General features: G+C 44.4%; 1 protein-coding gene across 2 annotated transcripts in view; it reads left to right on the plus strand.

The window, feature by feature from the left end:
* Window positions 1-7,068: 7,068 nt before the first annotated feature.
* The window catches only part of MFAP3L (microfibril associated protein 3 like), a 34,296-nt gene continuing 26,835 nt past the window's right edge, over window positions 7,069-14,529 (plus strand). The window contains exon 1 of one of the 2 annotated variants that reach the window (XR_014011820.1): window positions 7,069-8,726. The gene's annotated coding sequence lies outside the window, so the exon portion shown is untranslated. The remainder of the gene's footprint in view (window positions 8,727-14,529) is intronic. The other variant, XM_081209193.1, reaches the window with a different exon arrangement.

Consider the following 14,529-nt stretch of genomic DNA (forward strand, 5'->3'; position numbering starts at 1 on the left):
AGCCCTCAGAAGGACTCATTGCTACAGCTCCCACAAGCCTAGTGGTTCTCTTAGCACAGAGCAAAGGAAAACCAGCAGCAGCCCAGAGCCAGAGCATGCCCAAGCGCCGCCTCTTGGTCCCAGACATAGATTTGCTCTAGGGGCATTGTAAGGGAATTTAAAAGGCAATTGCCAATGGCAGTGATTGCCAGCCTTGCCTTCTTGCTGCTGTACCTGACTAACCTGGAGCCAGCTTTGCCTTCTTCCAGCCAGGGAAAGGGACAGCTAAAATTTGGATTATCCACAGCAACATGCACAAGATTACATAGTCATTGGAGAAATTTATTTTTACCGCAAACCTGGGCAGTCTAGCATCCCTAGAAAAATTATAAACCTTTGCGTTGACTCCCTCTAGTGGTCTCTCTCCTAAACATAATAGCCACTAGATTGTATGCATGACACCACAATTCCCAAGGTCATTTAACCATCAATCTCTCTTCATGGGGAACTCTGCAAATTGTAGCTCTGGGGGGGGGGGAATAAGGGTTGCCTAGCAACTCTTAGCACCCATAACAAGCTACAGATCCTAGTCCCCTGTTTTTGTCTCTTCCTCTCCTTTTTGTCCAATACTAGTGTCTGCTGATAGTGTCTCATGGCTTTTCTCCTGTGGTCAGCACAGAAGGTGAATGCCTTTGCAGACATGTACAACCACTAAAGAGACTGAGATAACTTCCTCAAGATTAGACTTCCACCCAGGGTGTGTGAGGAGGATGGAGAACTTGGCTGGGAACTTGATAGGACTATGTGAGCACCATATAACCTATGGGCACCATGTTGATGGACCAGCGCCCTGGCTGGGTATGAGGTAGCATCCTATATAATGGATGCAAGATTCCAAGCTTAATCCTTGGCATTGCCAGTTGAAAGGATCACAGACAGAAGATCATGTTGTAAACTGGTGTAGGGGACATTTTCCAGCGCAAGGAAAATCCATTTCATCGTAGAAAACCTTCCAAGGCTTGTATGCCAGTGTGGAGCAGGGCCAAAGGCGTAGCAAAAAGTGAAGCAATGGCTGTCACTCTTTATAGCATGGGTTCCATTTCAGCTATGCAGAAGCCAGAGACTTCTAGTCCCCCACCCACCCATCTCTCAATCCAGTTAAGCAAGCAGCTTCAACACAGTTCAAGGAAACTTTCCAGCCAGGAAAAACCACCTGAATGCAGAGTGAGGTTGATGAGGAACATGGCACACGGAGCCTCCTGAGGACCTGACAGAGTGGCCCGGAGGGATTCATTGGCTCATAGGGTAAAGGTTCCCTTTAACCCTGTCAAAATTATTGTTATGAGTTTGTGGGGTGCAAACCCCCTAAATTCCTGGGCCCAATAAAAGTTGGAATTAATCAAGGTTTGAGGAGCTAAATTGTGCCAAACCACTATTGTTGAAAATACAAGCCAAGCCAGCCTAGGAGAATGGAGCCTAGTGATGGCTGAGCTGTTAACCAAACAAAAGGTAGGCAGTTGGGCCATTGGAAGATTCAGTGCCAGACAGTCAAGTTGGAGAAGCCCCTCCCTGAGCCCTGGTTTTAGTTAATAAGGCAAAAGGCCAGCGTTAGTTTCTAGGATTGCAGTTTTTCCTGATGTGAGCAAGAGGGAAATCATTTGAGTCTGTTAGTGGTGACAGAAGGGAGCAGAGGTGGATTCAGGGCGGTGTAAATGGTTCAACCACACCGGGCGCTGAGCCTAGGGAGTGCCTCAGGGCGCTGCAACTATAACATAGTGAATTGAGCAGAATAGAAGGTGAGAGGTGGGGGCTCTGAACTTTGGCCTTCGCACAGAGCACTGCTGAGAAACCAGGACCCACAAAGGAGGCAGGTCAGAGCACAAGGGAGGCTGCCTGTTATATGCTGTAGAAAAGAGTCAGAGAGCATGGCAGCTTTCTGTTTTGGATTCAAGGCTGCTGCGCCTATAGGAGAAGCAAGAGACCAGCTTGAAGTACAATGCTGAGATAAATTCCCTGCCATTTCCTTTTAGCTCTATGGATTTTTTTTTACCAAAGCCAAAAAGGGGAGCACACCCAGTCCCTTCAGAAGTTTGGAGAGGAAATCCCTAGTAAAGGTTTTATATACAGTATATTTTTTAAAATAAAAAAAACCCACTATTCCCAGTTACATCAAACTCCCACCAGGTGGCACCCGAACTTCATGAAATATTATCTATGATTGAAAAGTACAGGGTCAAGTAACTCCATAAATCTAATAGCTACCAGTATGATATCATCTTAAAAACACATTGAAGTTATTAATAATTTATTTTTGAGGTGGTGCATATAAGAATATATAACTACCATGATTCCTCTGCAATGTAAAACTGAAACCTTTTTAACCTTAAATATTAAGAACGCTACTCCCCCAGCCAAAACCAAAACCGGTACAATACAATACTGCATTCTAACCTTCAGAACGAAATATTCGACTGCGGATGCTTTGGGGAGGAAGGGAGGAGATGTACTGTATTTTTCGCTCTATAGGACACACTTTTTCCCCTTCAAAAATGAAGGGGAAATGTGTGTGCATCCTATGGAGCGAAGACGCCATAGCCCCGCATCACTCTCCCGGCTGGAGAGGTGACGCGCGGCTATGGCAGGAGCCTTTACAGCCCCGCATCACCTCTGCAGCCGGGAGAGCGCGTGCGGGGCTAAAGAAGCCATAGCCCCGCAACCCTCTCCCGGCTGGAGCCTTTCCGCTGCTCCCTGACCTGCTCTTTGGGGCTGGTGGTGGGCTTCCCCCACCCCAAAGAGCAGGTTGAAAGGAACCTGAAGCCTGGAGAGCGAGAGGGGTCAGTGCACACCGACCCCTCTCGCTTTCCAGGCTTCCAAGGTAGCCGCCTGAACGCACCTTAAACGGCACCTTGTTTTAGAGCGGGAAAACAAGAGGGGGAAAGTTCTCCCCCTCTCTGTGCAGCGCCTCCTGCTGCTTCACTGAAGGGGCGCTGGGCAGAGAGGGGGAGAATTTTTTTTCTTGTTCTCCCCCCTCTAAAACAAAGTGCATCCTATTGTCCAGTGCGTCCTATGGTGCGAAAAATATGGTACTAGTTAGGTAGCAAAGACCTTTCCTCAAAACATATTGGGAATGTCGGCAATAAAACTCATCAGATTTTTTAAATAAATGTTTATTTCATCTGTCAATACATACAGAGCTGATTCACATGTGCAGATAGTGCATGAATTGTTTGGTGCCTAACAAGACATTACACAGAAGGTCTGTGATTGGATCTGCCAGTGTGATTCTCTTTTTCTAAAAGCAGCCCCAGGGCCCTTAATTTGAATTGGAGTTACTAGCCATGGTGGCCATGCTTTGCCTCCACAGCTGGAGGCAGTCATGCTTCCAAATAGCAGCTTCTGGAAACCTGGGGAGTGGGAAGTGCTGGTGTGTTCAGGTCCTACTCATCTGTGTCTTACCCATAGAGACTAGTGGCGCGGGGCACCAGGGTGCCAAGTTCTGGAGGGCGTCAGGGAAGAGGTGGAGGCTGGGTGCAGCGCCTCCCAGCATCAGCTTGCCACCCTCGCCCGCCTCTGCCATGCTGCGCCAAAGCAGCACCGTACCTGAAGCCTCCGTCTGCCGTGGCCACTGCAGCACAAAGCAGCCAGCTGAGCCGGGAGGCACTGCGTCCAGCCTCCGCCTCTTCCCCGCCAGAGGAGCCACCCTCCATCCACTGCCTGCCTCCTCCAGCCCTGCTGACAGTGCCATCCTCCCTAAAGAAAGGTGGACAACTCTGGGAAATGGGGGGGGGAGCCAAAGGGAGCTTTGCACCACAGCGCCTGATATGCTTAAGACGGCCCTGCGTTGCTATTCAGTGCAGGGTAAAAAACATACAGACACAACAGAGAAAGAAAAAACTGAACTCATGTCCACTGGTTTCCTGGGACTCTCAATTTCATGCTTGGATTTTTTTTTTTTTAAAAAAATGTTTTTGGAAAGCATTGACCCAACCCCTTTTCCTCACTCTGTGGTCTACTGCCTATATAATGTATGCAACTTGCATCTCTCTCCCAGCCACTGAATTGAGTAGCACTGGGAACAGAGCAGTCACTTAGTGCCATGTGCACCTTGGAATGCCTATTGATGTGCAACCAACTGCAATTTTTATTCTTTCATTTAAACCACAGCTGCTTTAGAAGAAAGGTAGTATTATTACTGAAGAGGGAAGAACAGCACATTCTCTGAAAGTTACCTATAATCCTATTTCTGTTAAGACATCCAGATATAGGAGAGATTTCTGCATGGAGCCATGGCTGATGCAGCAGCTTAGCTTCTCCCACTCCCACTGACAATCTCCTGGATGTCTACATATGGAGGCATAGATGTTTATTTATTTAATAAAATTTATGCACTGCTTGATTGTAAAAAACACACCTCAAAGCAGTTTACAAAAAGGTAAAACAATAAAGCCAAGAAAAAAATACAACCATACTTAAAACCAGTGCTTTCTTCTGGAAAAAAATGTTTAGGGGTACTCTCATTTTCCTACTCATATTGAAATACTGCCCCTCAGTGTGGCCAAACTTAGATTGACAAAATGTTATGGGGTATGCGTCCCCCTGCATCCCCCCAGAAAAAAGCACTGCTTAAAACTATCCAAAAAATACTGAAAACACAAGTTAAATGCAGGTTAACATTATCTCAACTTTCTAAGCATCTGGGTAGCCTTTAGCTGATACCAAAAAGAGTCCAGTGATAGCTTCTTGGTCAGGGAGGGAGTTCTAAAGTGCTTTTTTCTGGGGTGCCGCCACAGTAAACAATTGAGTTTTTACAAATGTGCAACAGGTATAATTTGGCACCTGTAGTAGTGCCTGTTCTTCCAAGTGGTTGAGTGGGCACTCTGTTACCTTCATCAGTGCATGGTGGGAGATGTGATGGAAGGTCTGGAGCAATATTCTTCAACCTTGAGTCCCCAGATGTTGTTGTGACTACCTATCGAATAATCCCTGATCATTGACTAAGATGACTGGAGATGATGGGGATATGACTGGTTCGGAGGACACTTCAGCCCAAAGCTTAACAAGAAAATGGCTGGCTGACTCCAAAAAGTATGGAACCTACACAGGAAACTCTTGACTCCATCCACATGTGACTAAGTTCAGTGCCATTGAGTGACTTAACCATCAAGTGACTTAATGACGGTACCTACAGTGGAGATTGCTAGGAAGGACACCCTTTCTGCAAAATGAATACTTACCCTGTGTCCTTGTCCTTGAGGGTCACTGCTGCCAGAAGTCACATGGGGCTTACAGGCTCTAGCTGCGGATTGCTGTGGTGTTGCACACATAGATCTACTAACAGCAAGTCTGCCACAGGGGGTGCACAAGGGTGAGTCTACTAGGTGACATTTAGCTGTGGGGGGCGGGTCACACCTGGACCCACCTTTGGCCTTGCCACATGTCGTACCCATGAGCTGTGTTCTGAGCCAGTGAGAAGTGGCTTTCCATTGCATTCTAAAGGGGATGTTTCCATCGGCCACCTGTTTTAGAATCATACCATTAAGGCATTGTGGACATAGAGTGAAAGCAGGATTCTGATTAACCTCCGCTTGTGTCCTGCCATATTTCCATTCTACTCTTGTTCCTCCTTTTTTGCACTGAATACCCACCAGCACAAGAGTATTGCTAAGACGGCATGGCTTCTCTCTCACTAGATCAGCATTGTACTCTACCAGCAAAAGCTGGTTTATGAATTTTCCTATTCAGCCCAGCAGGCAAAACTCAAGGAGTGGAACACTCTGCTAGTTTTATATTATTGTTGGTATAAAAGAGAATTTTAGAAAGTAGCCCCTTGGAGAATTTTAGTCGAAAGGTAAGGGATGAATATTTTAAATAAATAAATGATAGGCAGATTTCTCTTTCCAGGATTCTTTTGGTTTGGTTTTGTTAAACAGTACATAATGCTGATATCAAAGGCTGGAGGAAATATTTTCTTCCAGTATTCTTTTGACATGTGTAAGTCTACACATTTCATCTCTTTGTCACACTCATGAATAATTTGGCTGTTTTCCCTCATGACCCAAATCCTGAATCTTTTGAAGGTTAAATATCATGCCCTGCACCTCACTCTCTAGCTCTTGTGTAGCTCATTGTCACATTTTGCATCCTGTTCTTCTACATGCATTACAGACAAGAAGAAGTTGTTTTCATTGAGGTGCTATAATTCATATTATGCTGGTCCTCCAATCAGATTGAAAATCAATTTATCTGTGAATATTTTTTAATGAAGTTTACTTGGTTGGTGAACAGCAGACCACTAAGAGGCAACAAAAACAAACTGAAGAAATAAGGGGGGGGATAAAGCTAATTATACTGTTAAAATGACAACGATTTCTCCTGCTTCTTATTTATATAATTCATTTCCATAGACTTTGTTTGCTTGTTTGTTTGTTTCTGATATACCGTATTTTTTGCTCTATAAGACTCACTTTTTCCCTCCTAAAAAGTAAGGGGAAATGTGTGTGCGTCTTATGGAGCGAATGCAGGCTGCGCAGCTATCCCAGAAGCCAGAACAGCAAGAGGGATTGCTGCTTTCACTGCGCAGCGATCCCTCTTGCTGTTCTGGCTTCTGAGATTCAGAATATTTTTTTCTTGTTTTCCTCCTCCAAAAACTAGGTGCGTCTTGTGGTCTGCTGCGTCTTACAGAGCGAAAAATACGGTAACTCATTCCCCATCCAAATGGCAAAAGAATGCACTCATGCCTTCTGAATGGTATCTGCAATTGTAAGCAAGACGGTGCCCTCCTGATTTGTGATCATACTCCAATTCCCATGAACCCCAGGCTGTCTAGCCAATGGTCAGCGATGATGGGAACTGTAGTCCAACAACGCTTGGAGAGGATGTATCTATCATTCCCTCTATTTCCAAAGTTTAGAGATAAGTGTAGATCCCTATGTAACCACGCACAAGAGGTGTACACCCTATGTAACCACGCACATAGATCCCTATGTAACCACGCACAAGAGGTGTACATGGGGATGAGCTGCTTCAAAGAAAAGCATCGTAATAATATTTGAGATACTTACTGCATGCCCATTTGATCTAGGGTAATACGTGGTTTTAGCTGCTACATTTCACTCTGGTAGCAAAATCTTTCAATAAACATTGCCATTTTCTAATATTCACTATGGGGATTTACACCAGAACCTGAAAGAGGTCTAGAAACTTCAGAAGGATTGGCATTCTGACAGCAGCAATTTCCCTGAGCCATCTAAAATTAAGGTGGCTCCAGTTTTGAAGCTCCTTTAAAACTCCAGTTTCTATGCCACACTTGGCAGAAGTTGCATACCTACCCACCTCTTATCACAACCCCCAAGTATCTAAAGCTGGTGAAGCATGGAGAAAACCTGATTCAGCAAAAACCTGCACTTTTTCATTGGGTGGCACATTGACAGGTAATATAACAGACTTGGCACAATTGATTTCAAGTCCAACTACCTGGCAGAACTGTTCTAAGATTGCTTGCAGATGGAGGAGGAAGGGTCTTGCAACATCAGTAACGTATCGTCTGCAAAGAAGTTTGGTTTATCTTCCACCTTCTTGACTTTGACTCCCCTTATTACTTCACCAGCCTTTATCATTTTAGCCAGAACCTTGATCACCACAGCAAAGACAGTGACAGTGGCCACTCCTGTTTAGTATCTACACAATTTCAGAAGACAGAGATGAAGGCCTCCAAGCAGGCATATAGAATATATTAATTAGCAGTTAAATTACCAGCACGGCACAAAGGTAATTTACTACTATACAGCAGGTGCTTTTTAAAAGTCCCTTTTCCTTCTTTGGGTAATTGAGGGAATTCCCAATTTGTTGCAAATATATATATATTTTTGGACAGAATCCCAGGAAATCCAAATAAATCCCAGTAGCTCTTCAGAAAGACTTAATTGATTCCTATTGGGCACCAGTCATTTAAAACAGACACAGACATCTGTGTGCTGTGAAGGCAGCAGTCTTTACCCCAGCAGGGGGGGGGGACCCGGCAACAAATAGGCAGTTGTATTTAAAGGCAGCCTGCTGAATAGTAACCAAACAACACCCATCCCTTTTCAACGCTTTTGCAGGGGATCCCTACGGTCCAGATACGAATTGTGCAGCGTTATCCCTTGTCATTGCACGTTGCTGGGCGGAGATCTGCCATCTTCCTCCATCCCCCGTCCCAAGGTTACCTACAGGAGAAGGGGAGTGTTCCCTAGTGGCTAAGCCTCTCTCCGCCGCCGCCCCCCCCCCGCCCCCGGTGCCCCCTCTAGGTTCTGCGAGCGACCTTCGGCGGCTACGGAGAGGAGGGAGGAGGAAGATAGTCGCATTTTCACAGCAGCTTGGCTCGACCTCGAGCATGCTCAGTGGCGCTCTGACCTACTTATGCACGCCGAAGCCGGGGAGTTCTGGGGCTGCCGCTTTCACTGCGCGAGGGAGCCGGCGACGGCGCTGCGGCTTTCGGGGGAGGCGCGCAGGGCGCGCGCGCGCGTGGAATGCTGCAGCGTCCCGACGTTCCACGGTGGAATCTTCGTGGACACGCCGGCGTTCCAAAATCGAACGCGTCGCCCGGCAAGCTGCTCGAGGCGCAGCGGCGGAGCTCGTAAGAAGGATTGCGGTCCAGAAGCCGGGACGGCAGGAAGGAAGCCGCTGCTGCGAGCACTCCTGTATCCCATTCCCTTTGCCGTATCGCCGGGCGCAGTGGCGGCGAGTAACGTCGGGACGGTGATTTTAAGGTAAAAAAAGAGAGAGGAAGAAAAGTGGGGTGGGATGGGGAGAGATCGCCTTTCCAGCTACGCTGACGCTTACTAGAGAAGTGAGGTGGGGGTGGTTGGAGAGAGAGAGAGAGAGAGAGAGAGAGAGAGGTGATGTTTTCAGGAGAATGACGGCTCTGGTCGCTCTGTTTGTTGCAACTTGTAGGAGTGTGGCGCCCGAAACAGGTTTTGATGGGGATGATGAAACCGTGGAAAGGCGACGTGAGACTCGGGCAGGGCTTCTGCGGTGCCAGAGCAGGGAGCTATTTAATGTGTCACATTGATCTTACCGCCTTTCTTCGGGCGAAAGCGCTCCAGGCGATCTCCATGCTAATGCAGCCGCCTACCTGGGAGGAAACGAATCCGAGCTCAGTGGGACTTACTTCTGAGTAGACGTGTGTCGGGTGGTTCTGTAAGAGGCAACGGGATAGGAAGGGGAAAGGAGAGGAGGATGTGTGCTTCTGTTTGCTAGCAAGATTCATTTGGTCTAAGTCATATGGGAGTAAAACATAAAGAAAATGAAACTTTTTAAGAGAGTGCATCTGAGCATATGCAGAATTTTGCGTGAAGAAGAAGGACTTCCAGGCCAAAAAAGGCCCAGCAGGCTTAAGTCACAATCCCTTTCTTTTAAGGAATTAAGGATTTTTAGAGTTGGGGCTCCCAGCATCCAAAGTAAACAGCATTAGCAGTCTAGAGATTGCCTTGGATTTGATACCATTGGTGGATATATTTGTGAGTGAGAGAACCTCAAATCCCATTCACCTACCTCTGACGTTTTTCTAGGAACTGGGTCCTTGAACAAACTAGACATAAGGATGATATTGTGTTGCCTTTGGAGCACTTGTTTCTGGGAAGGGGGTCTATCAGAGTTGACACCAATGAATTTGGAATGTTTCTTTAGTCTCAGGCTGTGTAAAGGAATGCCCAAAAGGCACATTTAAAGCACACTCAGAGCCCTCTCGTTTGCTATGGGTTGCTTGGAACTGTAACTCTCTGAGGGGTGAACTACAGTGCCCAGAATTCTTTGAGGGGGGATGTGTTTTCAGTGTGCTTTAAAAGTATAGTGCATGCACAACCAGGAAAAGAGAAATGTTCAGGGAGGGTTATTTAGTAAATACTGAAATGGCCAAGTACTGTGCAAGTACTGGAGTGAGTGCTTTTGATGGCAATCTGTGTGTATGTGACTTGGGGGTTGGGGAGCGAGTTTGTTTCATGCCTGCCTGGGAGTGTTCAGTGGAATAACAACACAATGAAAGTGTTGCAAAAGAGAGAGATAGAAACAAACCCATCAGGTAATTCTCGGAGTCGGGTATGATGCCATGGCTAGAGCAATGTTGCTCTTTGTGTTTTGAAGTTCCTTTTGTTCCTTTTGCTTCAGTGCCCAATACAGTACATGCCAGAGTTGATAATTTGAACTTGGTGTTTAATTTCTCATCCATTTCTCTGAAGCAGTAAATGCAAGCAAATAACCTTTTCAAATTGGGATTTTGCAAAAGTCCTTGAATTCAATTTAAACTGTCTGCTATCTTTCAGCACTTTTAATTAAAGGTGTTTCTTATTAGAATAGTTCCACAAGATGCTTATCTGGATACTGTAAATGGCCTAAAGGAGCAGCCATGCAGCTTCATGCTTTTCATAGCAACCTGACATTATCCACTTCAACAGTACAAACCCTGCAATGAAGGGAAATCGTGTGAAACAAAGCAGACAAGAGCATCCAACTCATTCCTATTTCATTTGTAATATATAAACTTCACATGTGACACTATACATTTCTAAAGCTCCAATAATATTGTTGGATCTTTCAGAGAATGAAATGCAACCTTTTCAGAACCTCCTCCCCACACACAAAAGATAACTTGTCCAATGCTGCAATTCCAGAACCACAAGTCTTCCCCTTTTTCAAGGTCATGTCCTCTCTTTGTTTCAGAGGTACAATATCTACTTGGCCTATATGAGTTCTCGTTTTTGATGTACATCAGTGCAACATAGTTTTTTTTATCAATGAGATTGAAGCAGCTGCCTTTGTTAGATTAGACAAAGTTTATCAAGGCCTGTACTCTGATTCCAATAGTGGCCAGCCAGAACTCTCCATTAATGTAAGGAAACAGACATTTCTTGTTATCTCTCTCTCAACTTAGGGGAGCTGAGAATGAAGCTTTAGCTCAGTGGTGGGTGCTTGCTTGCTTGCTTGCTTGCTTGCTTGCTTGTTTTTCCAGAAGAAGGTCTCAGGTTCCATTCTTGGCATCTCCAGGTAGGGCTGGGTAAAATTCCTGCCTGAAACCCTGGAAATGCCTTTCAGATATTGCAGACAGTTCTAAGCTTAGATGGACCACTGGTCTAACTTGGTATATGTTCTTTCCTATTATTGAACACAGAGGCTGCCAGCGTGTTTTTAGCTCCCGTAAACGTGGGAGCTGGACCAGTGTGATTGCTGCCTTCTTTAAGGTTGTTCCTGCATCACCCCATCTACATCAGGGATGGCAAACCTGAGGCTTCGTGGAAGTGGTTGGACGCCAAGTCCCACCACCCCCAGTCAACATTTTTATACAGTATTTAAGCAAAGGTGGGACACATGGTAATCTACCACGCCAGCAATGTCCTCTCCAATTTTTTCTAGGTAGCAGTAATGTGTACATTGGACTTATAACTTGAAAGTTTCCTTAACAGGCTGCACCAGTCACTGGATCACCATGGAAGCAGCTTTCCCACGCAACTGATCTACTGTCTCATATATGAGCCATTCTCTCACTTTACTTTGTTGGTGTTACATGTATCTATTTTCATCTGATAAACACTGGAGGAAATTTAATATATATCTTGCTGCTGAGCCCAAATAGTAGTCCACAAGCAAAACGTGAGCAGGAACAGAGAACCATATAATCCCAATGCACAATGTAGCCCTTAAATCCACACTGTAGGCCATAGATGCTCAATAGATTGAAAAAGCAAGTAGCTCCCAATCTACCTATCCCACAGAGCTTGGAAAAGCACTAAAGAGTTATTGCGAGCATCTATCATAAGAACAAAATCATACAGAGACCTGTGAAGAAGAAATTGCATCTGAGAAGCTGGAGCTGATGGCAGTTATGAAGCAGCACAGAGTCGCCATGGTTTATGAGAGCAGCAGGGAAAATTACAGGTTGCACACAGGAAAAAGAGGGGAGAAGGGTTAGTGTGGTTCATGCCTTGGGCGTGGGACATTTTGCTCTCAGTGTCCAATCCACATGCAAAAGCTAGCCTGACTGGCAATGGACTCTGACTTCAACACAGCACAGCAGCATCCTCCACCTACTTGAAAGCAGCAAGCTAGTTTAGGGGATGCAAGGCAGGCTGTGTGACACACACAGCTCTGTCCTTGAACACCTTGCCACTGTTCCTCGTTCCTCAACGTTTGCCACCTGAAGCAGCTGCCTCACTCTGCCAAGTGGTAAGAAATGAGTTCTAGGGCTTGCATTCCTAGCTGCTTCCGGAACATTAGTACACAGCTACCATCCTCACTGGGAAGCCACAGCTATTAATCTTTCCCGCTCCCCACATAATCATCACATAGGAAGTGGACCTGACAAGGTAAAGTAGCCAACACAGGCCATTACTCTTCTTCAGCAACTGTAGACTGGTTTATAACCCACACCAACATCTTTCCAAAGTCAGAGAGTTGCTTACAGCCCATAGATATTGCAAGGCCCATCCTGCTGAGCCTGAGATCCGGTGTATTTCTTAAACAATGGCAACGACACCACTAGGGGTTGCAGATCAAGGATTATAGAAATCAAAAGAATTATATATGATCTTGGCAGCACAAACCGTCATTGCAACTCAGTGGAAAACAGCCCCAAATCTTGCACTGGATGCTTGGTATTGCTCACTCAGGAGTATAGCTATAATGAAGAAAAACACACATAATTTGAGATTTTGACATGGACTAGAACCTCCAGACCCTTTTTATATGATTTGGCATTCCTTGGTGGCAAATACAGTGGAGCCTTAATTTTCAAGACAAGCCTTGTCACAAACCTGGCAGACCTGGAACTATTTGATACCTGATCAATTTGATAGTCTTTACTTGAACTTTTATTTTAACTCTTCTATGTGCCTATTTTAAAGTTTTGTTCTTCATCTTTTAATTGTTGTCTGTTGTTATAATTGTTATCTCTGTTTTATACGCATTATAACATTAAATAACAATTTAAAAACTTTTTTTTAAAAAGGATTATAGAAGTGAAGCAAGTTTCTTGCCAAGGATATGGGAGACCCACACTGTAGATCTCTTATTATAAGGATCCACATAAACCTCAGTCTGTCCCTGCAGTCCCTTGGTTTTCATAAAATATTAGCAACGGCTGTGATTTTGTTCAGATTTAGCCCCAATTAAACTGTGCTCATAAAAAAGCCATTGTAGCCACTTCACTATAAATACCTTGTTGGAAAAGAGCTGAGAAGTGTTTTGTTTACAATGTAATAACCAATGTTTGGGGACTGGATAAAGTATGTCCGTATACAACAGCTTTATTGTCCAAAAGTTCTGGGTTTCTCCCAGATGCCTTGGCACTTCAGTAAAAGAGACTGTACTGTCTTTGCCCATGTTAAATAATAAAATCATTTTAGATAAGCATTCATAGGCCTAGTCTGCAAGGAAAAGCTTGAGAGAAAAGCTTGGATAAAACTAGAAAACAAAATGAAATGCAGAGGAGAATGTGAAAACTTTTCATTTTATAACTCAAAAGAAAGCATTATGCATAGGCCTGTGTGCAAATATGGGGGAGTATTAAAATCCTGCTGTTTAATTAATTTTGGGTTCTTTCACCTCAATGAAATGTAAATGACCCACTTTGCATCCTTACATTAAAGTGTTAGGGGTGTTATTCAGGTATGTATTCTGAATTTGTTTGCTCCAACAAATAGAAAAGTATTGTTGCCATTTCCTTTGGCAAAGAGCAAGCACATGAGAAATGCTTTGGTTGAAAATGTCTCTGCTTTGTGTTTAAAAAGATACAGAACAGGTCTATCAACAGCTATTGGCCAATCCTGTTTTAGCTAGCTAGAGCTTACAAATTCATGGTTAGCAAGTCGATGAATTCTTGTTGCTTGTGGATGGGGGACAAATAATATGACAGCATTGCTGCCTTCAATCCTGTTAGAGGCCTTCCTGGAAGCTTCAGGCTCTGGGCCATCTCTAGCTATAAGGTCACTTCAAACAGCATTGCTACTACAGGTGTAAATACACCCTAAGACTTAATTCCCCCCAAACTATATGAGGATTCCTGAGTACTTTTGCAAAGTCCATTGCTTTCCTAGAGTTCCAAATCTGCCTTCATTCCTAGTGCAGCCTCAAAACTAGTAAATATATTAGTTTTGTCATGCTAATTATTGACTTAAAACAATTATTCTAAAATTTCAAGTATTAACTTGCTCAGATTAGATTTAATAACTGCTTATGAACTGCTTCTGATGTTTCAGAAACTGGTCCTAATCACAAAACTGGTAATCAACCTCCTTGTATCTATCTTATGATATTGGAATGAGGAAAGACCATTCATTAACACCTGGTAGTTACATTTGCCCCTGGGGTCCTGTGGGTGGAAGGACAGGATATACATCAAATAAATAATAATGATAATTTAAAAAAAATACATGCAGCTTACAGAAATAGGTCTACGCCCTTAAGCCCTAGATATTAGAGCTGAGTTGAAGGTTCTATCTCAGAACCTTTCTTTTGAAGATTTGTGTATGGAGAAGTATGTGTAGGTAGGGAATGGAAAGAAATTTAGGGAAATTTTGAAGA

The sequence above is a fragment of the Podarcis bocagei genome (genome assembly GCF_964188305.1).
Source record: "Podarcis bocagei genome assembly, chromosome: 9".
NCBI classification, from domain to species: Eukaryota; Metazoa; Chordata; class Lepidosauria; order Squamata; family Lacertidae; genus Podarcis; species Podarcis bocagei.